At 35.0% G+C, this 15,430-nt stretch overlaps 1 protein-coding gene across 1 annotated transcript in view; it reads left to right on the top strand.

Annotated features, from left to right (window-relative positions):
* Positions 1-15,430, top strand: part of LOC137398343 (CAP-Gly domain-containing linker protein 1-like) — a 533,051-nt gene that overhangs the window by 459,902 nt on the left and 57,719 nt on the right. The gene's annotated exons all lie outside the window — the stretch shown is intronic.

Here is a 15,430-nt window from a genome sequence, read left to right as displayed (position 1 = left end):
GCCAGGAGGTGTGTTGTTTAAGTTGGTGACTAAATATCTGTCGCAATACTTGGTATTAATTTTATCAGAGAGATGACAACTACCAGACTCTCACATGACTAGGCACCTGTTTAGTTACAAAGTTTACTCTGTTAGATCAATGATATACAGCCCCCAAGGATAGCCGACGGCGCTCATATGGGCGTGGTTTAATGATGAAGCTCTGTTGGGATTAACCGGAACACGCCACCCGAACAAACAAATATGCTGAATAAAGCACCTTGTAAATTTACGAATATTATGAACTATAGTGGTTATTTTACTTTTCTGTTGAATTCATTTTGTTGTCAAATAAATATAGTATCCCAATATTGTCACCGTTATGATCAGTCAGTTGCCATTCACAAGCATTCGTGATATTAATAGTCACAATCGTAAAATAGCTCAAATTCGGTTTTGCATTTAGATTTTGAGTATGAAAACTACACTGCACAGCTTTGCCTGCTGTCCCATCTTATTGGCAAGGTAAAACAATGTGAAACCGATGAAAGACTTTGTCATTTTATATTAGGGGTGGCAAAATATTAATCAAAAACTAGAAAAAAAATGCCGTGGTTCGGGTAATTATATTCAACTTTAGGCATATACTACGACCTTTACTAATTTTAAAATTACTAAAAGTAGGTAATTTGAAATGTTTTATTTTGATTAGATACATTATTTTGGTTAGGTATTACCCCTACATTGCAGAAATTCAATGTTTGCTATTGTGACCCGCGGGGTCTACTGGCTGAATAAGCTAATGAAACGATAACAGCGATTCGTGTTTTCTAAAACCTAACAAGGCAACGCGACCGCCCCGCGAGAGTTGTGTTTGCTTTGAAACCCAGGCTAACACAATCCTAATAGAGCTCCATCATTAAACCACGCCCATATGATAGCCGTCGGCTATCCTTTTGGGCTTTATATCATTGGTTAGATTAACAAATTACTTTTAGAAATTTAAAAACATCCACCGAGATCTACAGAGATCTTTTAAGAGTAATAGGCAGTTGACAGAAATCAATCTAGAGAGATTTGTAGAAAATCTATAAAAAACATGAGTTGGTTACAAAAATAATAGAAACATTAGAAGCATATAAAGAACTTGAATATTCATAGAGTGTAGGAGTAGTTCTATTGATAGTTTTATTGCTCAGTCAGTTAAAATATAATATGTATAAAGTGTAACCATTAACAGGTAGAGCTAATACATGTGTAATGCTATGAATAACTTGCATACTAAAACTAAACATGTCTTCTACATGTATTAACATTAAAACGCATTGTGTCACATGTGAGACAAGGCGACAACTGATAAAACTGAGTATTAAAAGCCACTGTGGAGTTATCTGCTTTTAACTGACTATTGATATAGATCACATGAAATAACAGGAAGTTGTGATTTTTTCGTGTAGTAGTAAAATATGATAACCTTCCCTTAGTTTGCAGGTAATATTTATGCCAGTTGAAATACCCCAATAGACCACATGAGAACACAATGTAGAAATATATTATTGAGTATTAGTCAGCTGTTTATATTTGACAATTTCACTGGGAAGCTAGCTCAGTCTTATAGAAGCTGTTTCATGTAGAGGTTGAAAGGTCATGATCCTTGCATTCATGTTATTCTGTACTACAGACTGTGCATAAAACACTATGAAACAGTTGATATGGAAGCTATTTATACACTATTACTGCTGTTATTTAGTTTTATACTGAGTTTAGTTCACCTTAGATTAGCTGATTGCTTTTCATCAAATTGATAGGAGCTGAAAGAGACCATATTTTATTTCAAACGACTTTGATATAAATAATTAAACTCTTTAGGTAGCACAAAGTTGTCCACCTGACTCTATGTAGTAATTAGTTGTCATCTTCTGTTGTCTCAGTTGTGAGCTGTGCAAGCAATGCTCACTAGGTAGCACGGTTCAAAGTTGAAAAGCATGGAAAATTTATTTTGAGTTGTCTTCTATGAACGAAAGTGCCAAAACTTCCAAAGAACCCAAAGATCAAAGTGTGTGTAAACTTTAAAATTATTGAACTGCTTCAGAGCACCTGATGTGATTGCTAGAACCATTACAATCTTATTGTATTTGACAGCAGTCATTTGGAATCTTCCAGTTTTAATAAATTCTCACCCAGTTTCATGATTATGCCTGACTTATCAAGCAAAATCTTGCAGTGTGAGTCCCACATTGGCACACTGTAAGTTTCTAATAAACTCACATCTGACACAAAGTACTGCTGTTTCTACAGTGTATCATTCTCATTCATAGTGAAACTGTAGCTCCCTCTGCAGTAACCACTACTCCTAGTATTATTATAGTCACTATGGCCTATTCATTGGCTCCTTATCTATAATACTACAACAACTTCTCAAGTACTAGCATATTATATATCATATTATATTATATCATATTTACTATCATATTATAAATATAGCACTACAGCTGCTATTACCCCCATTACCCATTATTATTATTTATAAGTTACTGTGATTTACTGCAAGTTCTAAAAATATCAGTATAGTTATATTCTCTGGCAAAGCTAGTGTACAAACTTAAAATGGATCAGCAGAAAGTTAATTGGCTAAAAAAAGAAGCACCAGGAGACAAAATTCAACATACAAGAAGATGCTAGCACAAAATTTGCAAAAAAATATAAATATTTTAGTGACACAGCTTTCTATTTGGTTAATAAATTGGTTTATGATAGTCAAGGTTAGACTCAGCTCGTGGGAGACACTTTCTGAAGCGCAGTCAAAGTCTTCTCTTGATGATAACAAAATAGAACAAACCGGTATTACAATAGCGGATGTGATATACAATAAATAGCACATAGACATCTCTGCACGACCTATGGCTGTTTTGGTTTCCCAATCTCCAGTGAGTCCACGTCTGGCAAGTGTTTCCGCTCTGGAGCCTGAGAGACGAGTTTAGGAAGGTCTAACATCTGCATAGAGTGAGTATAGAAAATCATAAACCTGTAAGAAACAAAACAATCAAATAAATATGAGCTGATACAGGTAACTGTTGTCTGGGTGTACATAACTATTATATAGTCACTGTACTCACCAACTACACTCATAGTAAAAGACCTTGACCAATTCATTACCACTACAAATAATCCTATAAGGTAAAGGTTCCTGGAATAGATTGTTTATGTTGTAAAAGCGTCTACTGTATATCAACTTTACCCATTGCACCTGCTGTCGGATAACCATCAAGGATATAGTCGGGATAACTTAACCTGCTTTGAGGGTCATTTTGCTGGAAACTAAACTGGCACTACCAGCTCCAAACTGGGATGTATTTAGGCGTCCTGTTAGAATGAAGTAAAATACTCGACAAAGATACTAGACTTCCCAGAAGGGGTGCCCTGTGCCATGTTTGAGATCCTAATAGAGATATGGAAATATGGTGTTCGTAGAAACAAAAGACACTATTCAAACTGATTGGAAATATACGGGAGAAGGAAATGCCACAAGAATGGAGTGGTGCTAACATCACTCCATTCTTCTTCATTAACAAAGGAGATTTTAAGGGCTCAAGTGGTCAAGGCGAATCTTGCTTCAGATAACTACCACCCCACTCTTGCCTTGTCTACCAGGTGAAGCAAATTAAAACTTCAACTACTTTTCAAGGAGGTGAGGTGAAAAGAAGAGAAGTTATAAGGAGGAACTGGTGACATGAAGGGCTGTGAGACCTTAATGCGATAGAAATAACACACTTGAGTGACAGTTCAAACCAAAAAATTGACGCAACAATGAAAGAGATCTGGCTGCTGACCAGAGTTTTTTATGTCTAGTTTATGACGAGATGGATGAACAGAGCCAACACACCAAACAAATCAACCTATGAAAGGAAAAAAAGAGATGTGTATCCATACTTGTAAAACAATTCACAGTGAGAGTAACTCTATGTCTATATCATTGTTATGTATTCGGGTGACTCAAATTATAGAATATTTTACTGATGGATGGTTTAGACAAAAACATACATGCTTAAGCCTGCTCATACGCTAAAGAGCTCAACATACTGATGCTTTTAAACCTTACCGTTTCTGGATTCTACATTCCTTTGGGATTCCTACAAAAAGGACACAACTCTTTAGAAGGAACTCAGTTTTAGGATACAGTGAATCCTAACTGCTCTTTCCAGCCAACCTCTTATTTGCATGACAGCATAATAAAATGATTACACTCTTTCTGTAGATACAGAGGGATCAACACAAAACCAAAAATGCTATCAACCAAAAGGAAGAAAGATCTGGAAATGATTAGCTTTGCCGTGAATAAAGGTTTTGAGTAAAGGTCACCAAACTGGCCACAATGAGTAAACTAAGTTTCGATAACGAGCAATAATGAATTCTCATATAAACTATTATTTTATCTCTGTTATTATAGATGTGATTAGCAACAGTTGATATAACAGAACTAACTATTGCTATAGAGTATGCAGTTAAGCTATAGTTGAAACTCTACTTATGATTATATTAACATATTCTGATATTAGCAGTTCACAAATGTAATTACAGTAATCTCTTGCTATTTCACGTCAAATATTTCACATCCTCACAGCATTGCAGACTCATTAATAGCAACAGTTCTATCAAACGTGACACGGAGGGAGGCAAAAGTCAACATGAAAGCAGTAATCGGTATCAAATGTTTACAAAATTTAAAGTGAAATACCTTCACAAATAATCATATTGAATTATTGTTACTATATATACCACATGATTCACATAATAAAGAACAATAAGAGGCTTATATAAGTCAGTTAAATTAAAAGTGCAGCTATGTATTATATAAACTTAATTTTGCTAATGTAAATTAATACAAGCACTAATTGCCTCGCTATTCCTTTAATACTCAACATAAACTCAATGAATCAAGATATAGTATGAATATGATGTTTGAACCAAACGATCCCTGATATGTAAGATAGAAAGAAGTAAATCTCACCTTGTTGTGAGCATAGATTTGCCGCTATGGGAGATATAGTAGATGAGCAGCAAAACGCTCTCAACGCATTTGACCGTAAGGTAGAAAACAATGAACAGTTGATACGAACATTAACGAAGAAAGTATCGCAGTTAACTGACCGAACACCAGAAATGAGAGGAAAGAGCCGTTTCCTACAAGAACAAAATCACAAGGTAAGTTATTCTGGGCACATGCTAGAAAGAGAAAGCTATGAAGTGCGTAAATGCCATAAGAATGACTGGGTGAAGTTTGGCCTCAGTTTTACAGGTAAAAGTGAAGACGATTTTGACGCACTTTTAATGCAATTTGAAAATTGTCGCTTATTAAACGAAGTTCCAAAATCTTATTTTGTGTTAATACTACTACAACTTTACCTCAACGATTTGGCAGCAGCCTATCTAAGAGAGATTATTAGATCTGAAGGTAGCTCAGTGAGCTATGAAAAAGTTAAAAAACTCATGAAAGAAAAGTTGCATGCTGTAAAAGGAGAGGAGCAGATTGCGATGGAAGTCACTGCAGTGAGACAGGGGAGTACTGAAACTGTTCGAAAGTATTACGAACGCTTTAGAAAAATTGTGGCTTGCGGAAGTGCGGGGGAAGATAGTCCGTATATCCTATTGAATTTCAGAACTGGCCTACGCCAGGAAATAAAAGAAAAGATTATGGGAGTTCCATCACAAAATCACTCAGATATTTTACGCTCTGCTATGGGAGTAGAAACTGCATTCCTTGCAGATAAAAATATTTCTGATGTAAAAGAGAATTTTCAAAGTGCCAGACTTCACCCAAGTCAAAACAGAAGATTTGAAAAACCAGTAAGAATATGCTTTATATGCTTGTCCGAGAAACATTTGGCTCGTTTTTTGTGATAAACAGGCGGCTAGCCGAAAGAGTCAGCCTAATCTAGCTAATAAATGTAGGTCCTCGGCCTACCAACAGCCTGCGTATAGACCTAACTATAGCCGTGGCAGAAATGAAGGTCAGCGTAGAGTGACCACTGAGCAAAATGAGATGCCACGCTGGTTTAGGGACTGGTTAGCCAGTCAGAAATCTCACGCTGGTCAACAGCACAGTGATTATCAGCCACCAGTAGCATATGCTTCAGCTGCAGTGCCTACGGCAACTACTGAAAAGCAGTCAACTATGGCAGGGGTAGTACCCAGCTGGGTGAAAGATAATAACACAGTGATTTATGATAGCATGGCTATGGAAACAGTTGAAACACCTGTTGAAAGGACTTCAACTGAACTTGTAGAAAGTGTACCTCTTAGGGTAGCCACTATAGTGCCAGCTGTAACTTGTGAGGTAGCCAGAAGGTCTCAGCTAAGTGTGAAGACCAGCGAAGTCAGCATTGCCTTTGAGAATATTGGGATAGCTGGCAATGTAGAAATGGTTTCAGCTGTTGAACATAATCACTCAAGCCTGAAACAAACATATGATTTTGTTTCATTGGATGAGACAGTTAGCAATAAGCAGTTAACAAGCAATTGCGAAGCTTGTGTAAGCCAAGTTGATAGGAATTTAAAAGGCTTGAGTGCACAAGCAAGGGATAATAGCAGAGCTTGTTACCACCCGTCTAGACCAGCAAGTTTAAACAAAAGAGCTAGAAATATGACTGAAACGCCATGGGCAACATTTTTGTTGTTGTCATTCTTTGCACTGTTGTCTGTGGGCCAAGCTCAGTCTTCAAAGCTCTATAGAACTTGGCATACAGCAGCCAATATTCGACTACCCAATTCACTACCTTGTATATTACCCGACATTCCTGCTGCTGCACATGAGCCGTATGGCCCGATGTTGACTCTGTATAAACCTAACTTAAAACAATACAAATGTGCAGCATTTCATTGTAATACGATAATCAAAATAATAATAATAATAAAATCGATAATACAGACTAAGATTGTGACACACTCTGGATTTTTTGGTGAGGGACAAACCAGGACGGATGAGTATTTAGACCAACTAGTTTCATGAAACATTTGCTACTCCATGCATAAGTGGCGCACATCTTCACATGGTAAAATCAAGAGGGTTTTCAGTACTTTCAGTAATCTCATGTCTACAGTGATCGACCAAACACAGACCAACTGGAATGACATGACTAAATGCGTTTGCATGCTTATAATAATACTGCCCATAGTTCAACCCAAATCAGCCTTAGCTATATGCTGTATGGAAAAGAGCTAGACATGCCCTTTGAACTCTGCATGCCAATCACAAATCCTAATAGCTATGCATGAGCTCAAGCTCGCAACAACAATTGAAAGCGCTCAGGCAAGCTATAGGCCTAACTACTATCTTGACAAACATATTATGGGACAAGATTATGCAGTAGATAACTGTGTACACATTCTGGTAACTAGGGTCATGCCTGGCAAAGAAAGACACTTACCAGTCGATACCATGGCCCATATATTATCACAAAATTGACAAGGACAGTGAATACCCTTAACATACCTACAACATTAAACCACGGGCTTAAGATTTGTTATGGCTTACCTAGCTGTTTACTAATGCTAATTCTTATTAACAAGGATTTAGTTATTGCTTATTCCCCTAATAAGCTAATGCTATCATAGATTGAACGCTGAATGAAAGCAGGAATGCTTTTTGGATGCTCTCACACTACCATCCAACCGCCTCAATACTAGGCATTCCCTAAGTTTGGAATTTATTATAAAAATATACTTTCAGTTACGAAAACAAGTTTTCCTGTAGCCTCAGGCAAATGGGACATAACCTAACTAGCTCCCTGATAAACCGTGTAAATTAAAAACTGGAGTGAATAAGTGAGTAATTAAGTGAGCAGCACTCTGCCTTAGCGCTAGAGTTTTAACATAATAATACAAATAAAATAAAACCGTAAAATATCTAACAAAAATGGCAGAGTATTTAATGACACACAACATTCTGATATAAATAGAAGTTAACTAGTAGTAATTAAATGGAATCAAGACGTTGAGTATTAACATTGTCAACATTAAATAGTTTGTCTTCTCCTTCACTTCCACTATCCATTTCGTCAATATTGGCAAGTTGCCCTAAATATATCAGCTTCGGAACAGTAGGTCGAGAATTTGTTCTATGAGATTGCATAAATTTGTAAATAAAAACAATGGCAAAAATGGCCAAAGTAATTCGTATACTGAGTGATAAGCCAATGATCATTGGTGTAGAATCTCCGGAATCATGAGTAACAAAATCAGTAAGATCGGTAGTGTGGAAGAAGGAATGCAGATAGACTTGTTAGTAGGAGAGAGATGGTTAGTAGCATTGTTAGTAACCTCAGGTATCTTATAATCAGACGGTGAATCAGCTAAATACAAGGTACCAAAGCTGTAAATTGACATAAAAAATTTGTATGAAGTAAAAAGTACTTACTTAGATCACTTTCTAGTCACGCTAACAGTTATAAATTTTTCTAATAACAAAGACGTAAAAAAGATTCACATTTTGTAACAAAAGAGGAGATGCTTGTTATGCTTACAGCGACAATTAGGGTGTAGATAGCACAACTCCTAATTTTTTGAGTTATTCTCATAGGCTACGTGTGTAACGCTTATTTCACAATAATAGAAGTGGCTAAAATATTGATGGGTTATACGTAAACTTGTGGATAATTAGCTCAGCGTTGTCAAATAAAACTTTAACGTTGTTAGGTACATTGATCTGGCTAACATCGAGATTCCCTCGAATATCAATTAAATTGTAATTAGGGTAATAATCAGGAGAATCATAGAGATAAGGTCTTTGTTAGTTAAATTTCGGCTAGAACAATCAATTTTTAATAATGCAATGGAACAATAGCGAACAGCAAGTAAAGAGCAAAACATTGTTGCAAATCAGAAATTGTTGTTGAATACTGGATTCTTAAAATCGGAAATTGTATTTACTCACATTATAAAATTTTATTATTGTGAAGATTGAGTTTTAATTTCCCCTTCTAAATTGGTCCTTGAAATTAGCGCGCAATAGCCGGCGTGCAGTCTTTATTGACGACTGAATTAGCAGTCAAGATTTCTGCATCCCCCTTTATCCTTTGCCTTCATCAACCAAAGAAAACCAGTCTATAACCAAGTCTCAGCTCGGAGTTCCCACCGTATCTAAGAAAGGACAGATGCTTCTGAGGACTAACTCGATAACAGCATCTACCTTGGACTCTTCATGATAAGTTAAGTTGATACTATAAAAAAACAAGAGAAGAGAGATAGAAAAACTCTGCTTAGTTTCAACAAAAGCTTAAAGAATGATCTTCACCAGATAGGTATAGTTTTAAATTTTTTCATACCTTTTATCTTTGCTCTTAGACCGAAGCCTGAATAGTAGAGTAAAGTTTTTCTTTTGTACTTTTGGAATGTTGCTACATGTGATCGTGATTATTATTATAATCGTACAAACAAATGTTTTGCCGATGTTTTCATTTCTGTTCCAGGATATAAATTACACACAATAACGGATACCACTGACACACACATGAGCCATCGATAAGATACACGAAGATACAACCTTTGCTATATAAAATTAGGAAGCGTCTAACTGCTACAGCGCCCACGCAGAGCAAACAAACACTGATCCAGACCATTACTAAAGACTATACCAATACTACACCTCTTGACATTAAAACAATGACCGAGACGCGATGATAAGAAGAACCAGTAAATCTCCATGCTTCCCTAAATAAACAAACAAACACTTGCTGAAGATCCGTTCAACTACTTTTAAAATAACCACCACCCAGTTGGCATCTAAGGAGGATAGTGTGACATAAGTATATCTCGACAACAATCATGGCTCTAACCTTCTCTACTTAACAATTGCCTCAGCATACCAGCATCCTTCCGTTTCCATGTCAAAGCGAAATGACAATCGCTCTAACTTACATTAATTCTAACAAAATTTATTTTTTCTATACATACAAATAACATTAGATAGTAAAACAATATCATCTTGGTATTCAAAGCCGGACATTGACATACACTAAATATACATTTGATGCCGATGTGAGATTTGACATCATAACATGTCAGCTTTGATGTTGGAGCCTGTTTATCTAAGGACAGCTCTATATATTTGCTTGTTGCTTCTGCCTTTGTGTGTCTGAAACAAATTGAGTGTTGTAATGTTATGCTGTTTCTTTTTGTATCCTGTGTTTGGCTCGTGTCAAAATAGTTTAGCTTTGCACTATTATATAAAATCGAATGCCATCCTTCGTGGATGAGTCAGTTTTTCTACTCGCTTCATCTGTGTGTGACTTTATAACAAATAGACTATGAATTTGAACCTCGTCTCGTAATACTAAAGCAGCAAATCAATACAACATCGGGCCACTAAAAAAAGCTCCCTCTTAGGATAGCATTGTTGGAATAATGCGCTATCACAGTTTTTGTTCAAAAGACCTAAAAGTTGAATCTATGAGAATATTACTAGAAATTCCACTGTCATACAACCCACGACCAAAATTATATTGGAAAAAAGAAAGGGTACTGATGATTGAGAAACGCAATATTAGCAGTCAAATGGCACTGCAGTGCAATAGGATAACTGCAATGGTAGCTGTAATGTACTGGGTGTGGGTGTTATTATATACAACAAACAGCAATAATGAAAGAATAGATTATATGTTTATATCTCTCCCCTGCAATAGGAGAAATTCAATATTGGCCACTATTAGAAGTAGAATGCACTGATATTATTAGAATAACCAAGATTATTAATATAGTAATAATAGAAAAAACAATGCACAATTTAGTTTACATTTCAAAACGTCATAGCTAACAATATCAATAAGTTGTGATATTTATATAGATTTTTAGAAAATCTATTTAGAAAAACTATTTAGAAAGAATAATAACAGTAACATATTGCCCCTCATTGATTTTGTTAGTGTGACTATAACACTTCAATAGTCATCCAAACTTATAGTTAAATATTGTAATAATCTCATAAGAATCGTTAAAAAAAATATCATCGTCATTTCCATTACTTTCACTGCTTTGGACATCAGTTAGAATACCAAAGTACTTGAAATTTTCCAAAATGTCAGTTACTTGGAAATCAGCAAAAAAGAAACGATTATGTTTTAGTACTTCTACGTTAATGACAGAAACATTCGGCAATTCGACAATGCTATAGACTAGTGAAATATGCACGTTCTTTCTTGTAAAATGCGCACAGCTTAATGGTTCTATTCTCTGTCGCTCGGCGTTTCGTTTGCCGGTCTTAATTTTGATAAAAATAAGGCTTGGCCAGATTTAATAACGATTTTAGGCCGAACTAATCTGTCTAATTATGTATAATCCGATCAGATTGGTAAGGTTTAAAATATTTTCTACAAATAATAAAGACTTTGTAACATATTTAAATAGGTTTATAAGTGTTTTGTATCGTTATTATACTTAAACGACTCTATTGAAAAATGGTTAAATTAGTTGATGAGATATCGGTACAAGGGTTTGCGACGGTATCGATGAATAGTTTTTATGAGTTGTGTGCACATATACATTTATCATAAAGCTCCGAACAATCGCTTCGCTCGTGTTTGGTTGTGGGACTAACAATAAAAGTGATGATTAAATAAACAATGTTAAGTTTAAGTTGAAAGTTAATAAAACAGATTATTGTCTTGCAAATACATGATTTCTTGTATTCATTGAAAAACATGGAATTAATCGATATCATTGTTGATTTTGTCACCAAGAAAAATGCCATTCACGTTTAAAGTTAAGAAAATGCTCTGCTTCAGCCACCTCCACTTCTATTGGCTGTAATAATCCGTTGCTAAAGTCAGACAGCTAAATAATATCCTTCATTGACGTAGTAACACTTTTTCTTTGCTTTTATCATGCACTGTTAGATGATATTTAAATATTTATTATTTAGAAAACCTGATTATTTACCAATTCACAGATTTCATTTTTTCAGGTGAGAAATTATCTTGAGATCAGTGATTGAAAATGGGATTAATTCAATTAATATTCAGTTTGATTGATGTATGAGTTTGATCACAGTATGAATTAAACTCACATCTTGAGGTTCAACTGTATTGTTTACGGAAAGAAATATTGACCCTTTCACTTTGCATATCATAAAACAAAATAACTTAATTATTGACTAAATCTTTTACCACTATTTTTATTAGGCTAAGATTCATGAATATGCTAAAATGAAGAGGTACAAAAGGAGTTGTTTCCTCACAATATTGTGCTGACTACTCCAAATCTAATGTGGCTAGGTCTAATAAATCACATACTTGCATTTACAGTTAGTGTGCGAAACAGGGTTCACAAGGTACAAGGAAACCCTCTGTTTTTAGCTCTACTGCCCCTACATCGAGACTCAAGAGCAATAAGTAGACCACCAACCTGTAAATATATATTTATATGTGTAATTGTTAGAAAACAGTTTTATTATGAAGCACTGACTAAAGTTATACTACAAGTTCAGTGCAGAAGGACAATAACAATAAGGATCTTTACTATAATAAGAGCCGTGTCTGTCTGTCTGAAGTCATGCTTGAAGCATTAAAAAAGAAATACAGATGGGTATATTAAACCCATTATTTTATAAATTCAGCTTTCAAAATAATATGTCTTTTCTGAAAGGTAGATAAACTATTTAAAATTGCTTGTAGCTAGTTACAGGATGTTTAATAGGCTGAACATCAAGAAAAATGAGCTCAAAAACACGATTTTATCACAATCTAGCATTTTTATCACACTTTTTTGAGCTTATTTTTAAATATGAAATGTTAAACAGCTCATCTACCTTTCATAAAAATTATTTTGAAGGCTGAATTTAAATAACAATGTGTTTTAAGACATCCATCTCTATCATTCTAAATCAGACTAAACATCCCTAATTTCCGTTTCTAAAAAGCTATGCTACGTCAAATATTTATGGGCAGAGCTTGTTGTGTCAATTGTGTTGTTTTCGAGACCGATATTAAAAGGCTGTAAAAAAGCCTTCATTACTTTAAAAGTTAGTGGGTCAATCTTAATTTTAAGTACAATAAAATCGCAATCAGCGTGTCTGTCTCACTTAAAAAATATGATAAAAGTTGTACATGGTAGTTATGATTTGAGCTATGCGGCTAGCAGGAGTTGCCAAACTTGTTTACTAAGCTATGGTATTTTGCTTTACTAAAATCTCCCATTGTTCATGGAAGTGTTCTCAGCCTACAGCAAAAGGTGACAACTTCTGATATAAAATAGGAATACAAACAATTTTATAGACAATATTTAACCTATAGAGACACTCCTCCAACTGCCATCAATTGTTCGTAGCCTCACTTCCAACTGTCTTACAAACACTTTGGATGTCATGAAAACTCCACTAGTGCTATAATAGAAGTAAGGCTAGGCTGGAGGCATGAAAATAAATTTGCTTGGAAAATGTGAACAAAACTGTTGCCAGATGCCGTCACCTGATAAGATATTGATTGGTCGGAAAATGGAAAGCAAGTGAGCCAGAAGCTGATGATATCATTTTATTAGGAAAAAGAGTTGATGTGAGGACATCAATGACTGTGATCTGGTGTTTTTGTAAAAGCTGATTCAATGATGTTGATTTTTGTTAAGCTTTACATTGAAAGCATCTCAAAGTGTTCTTATATTTGCTTATTTAAAAGATTGAACACGAACTGAAGAGAAAGAACAGGAATAATATATCAGGACATTGTTATAATTAGTATTGTTATTCCCTGTTTTATTATGATAGCACTTGTTTGACATGCTTTATCATTTTTATGTTGTACTTCAAAAAGTTGGAGTGCACAACACAAAAAAGCTTAGGCTTGCTCATTATATGCTACAGAGCTCAAAGTATTCATGTTTTTAAACATAAATACCATTTATTCTTACCATTTATTCATCTAACATTACGCTGTGAGTCCTGCGGAGAGGACACAACTCTCGAGAAGAAAACCCATTTTTAGCATAAACGGAGTCGTCATTTATGTTTCCAGATAAGCCTCATATGTTTACCTGTCAGTATAATAACATGTATATGAATAGACCTGGTAACTACATTAACAAAATGTAGCAAATGGATGGAACCGGAAATAACTTGTACACTGTCTGATTATTCATGCCAACTTCACTATACATTTTCTGTAATTATCAAGTCAAGTTACAGAGGTTTGGAGTTGTCTATTCTACAACCTCTAATACGTAATACAGAGAGCTGGAGTAAAATACTGGAAGAGTATGGTGAATTATAGAGAAGTAGATCTCACACCTGAAGATGGTCAGAGTGGTTAGTTTATGTGGCATGGCGATGGATAAATATTATTAGTTGTTGTATCCCTTCAGATATTTTCAGATTGTTTTCTGGGAAGAGCTAAAAGAAACGCATTGATTTCACAAAATGTGTTCTATGATAAAGATACCTCGATAGGAGAATGTAAAATATATGGATACATATCATTATATGTAGGAGCTTATGTAACGAAACACCTGACTGAATACCTATTAAATGTCAACAGTTGGGTAGAATATATTATATAATTATATAATGGATTCTGTGTGAGAAGCACTCAAATGTGTACCTATTAAGTTTAAGTCAACAATTACAATATATAGTACCACCTCTGTCCCTAGTAAGATATTATTATGGAATATATGCACACATGCGCATTGGAGTCATAAACTAGCATATAAATACACTCATTGTATTATACGATAATTTATCTATTATTATACAGATCTCGAAGTTTGTGTGGTAGTACTTCAATTTGTCCTGCTATAGTTATTGATATCCTGAAATTAAAAGCTTGCAATCTGCTGGATTTGATCTGGGAGCCTTCCATCACCAGGCAAATATCTTACCAATTATTCTATGCAAGATTGGTGAATTCATTTGGCGGGATATGTCGCTATGTGGGTAAAAATAAGCTACCGCTCTCCGTTACGGCGCAGCGTCATTTTGTACTTGCTTTCATGAGTCTTATTAGTAAGAGCCGTAGATAACTGGCTTATCGAATTAGCCATTTGCAATGTGCCAGGCTAACGGCAAACAGCAAGCAACTACAATACTTGTCACTGCTCTTAGTAAGATGTTATTATGAAATGTATGCACACTTATGTGCATTGGAGTCATAAACAAGCACACACAATATATGCATTGTATTATACTACAGTACAGACTATTATTATAGATACATAAAACAAGAACTCACCATGTATATAGTATACAGATACTTAAAAAGGGTATGCCTAGCTTCTTCAGAAATAACCAGTTGACCTCCGATCTCCTTGACCATAGAGTAGCGTAAGGCATAGACTAAGTCCTCATAGAAAAGAGTAGATGTGCTAAAACATCAAAGAGTCCATATTTCACATAAAGAATGATATTTTAGCATCCCTAGTTAGAATCATTATACAGTTTATATGGTTTACACAGTCATCACCTGTACACTTTATA

This window comes from Watersipora subatra, chromosome 6 (genome assembly GCF_963576615.1).
Source record: "Watersipora subatra chromosome 6, tzWatSuba1.1, whole genome shotgun sequence".
NCBI lineage: Eukaryota > Metazoa > Bryozoa > Gymnolaemata > Cheilostomatida > Watersiporidae > Watersipora > Watersipora subatra.
Note: the sequence above shows the minus strand (reverse complement) of the source record. Positions and strands in the feature narration are given on the sequence as shown.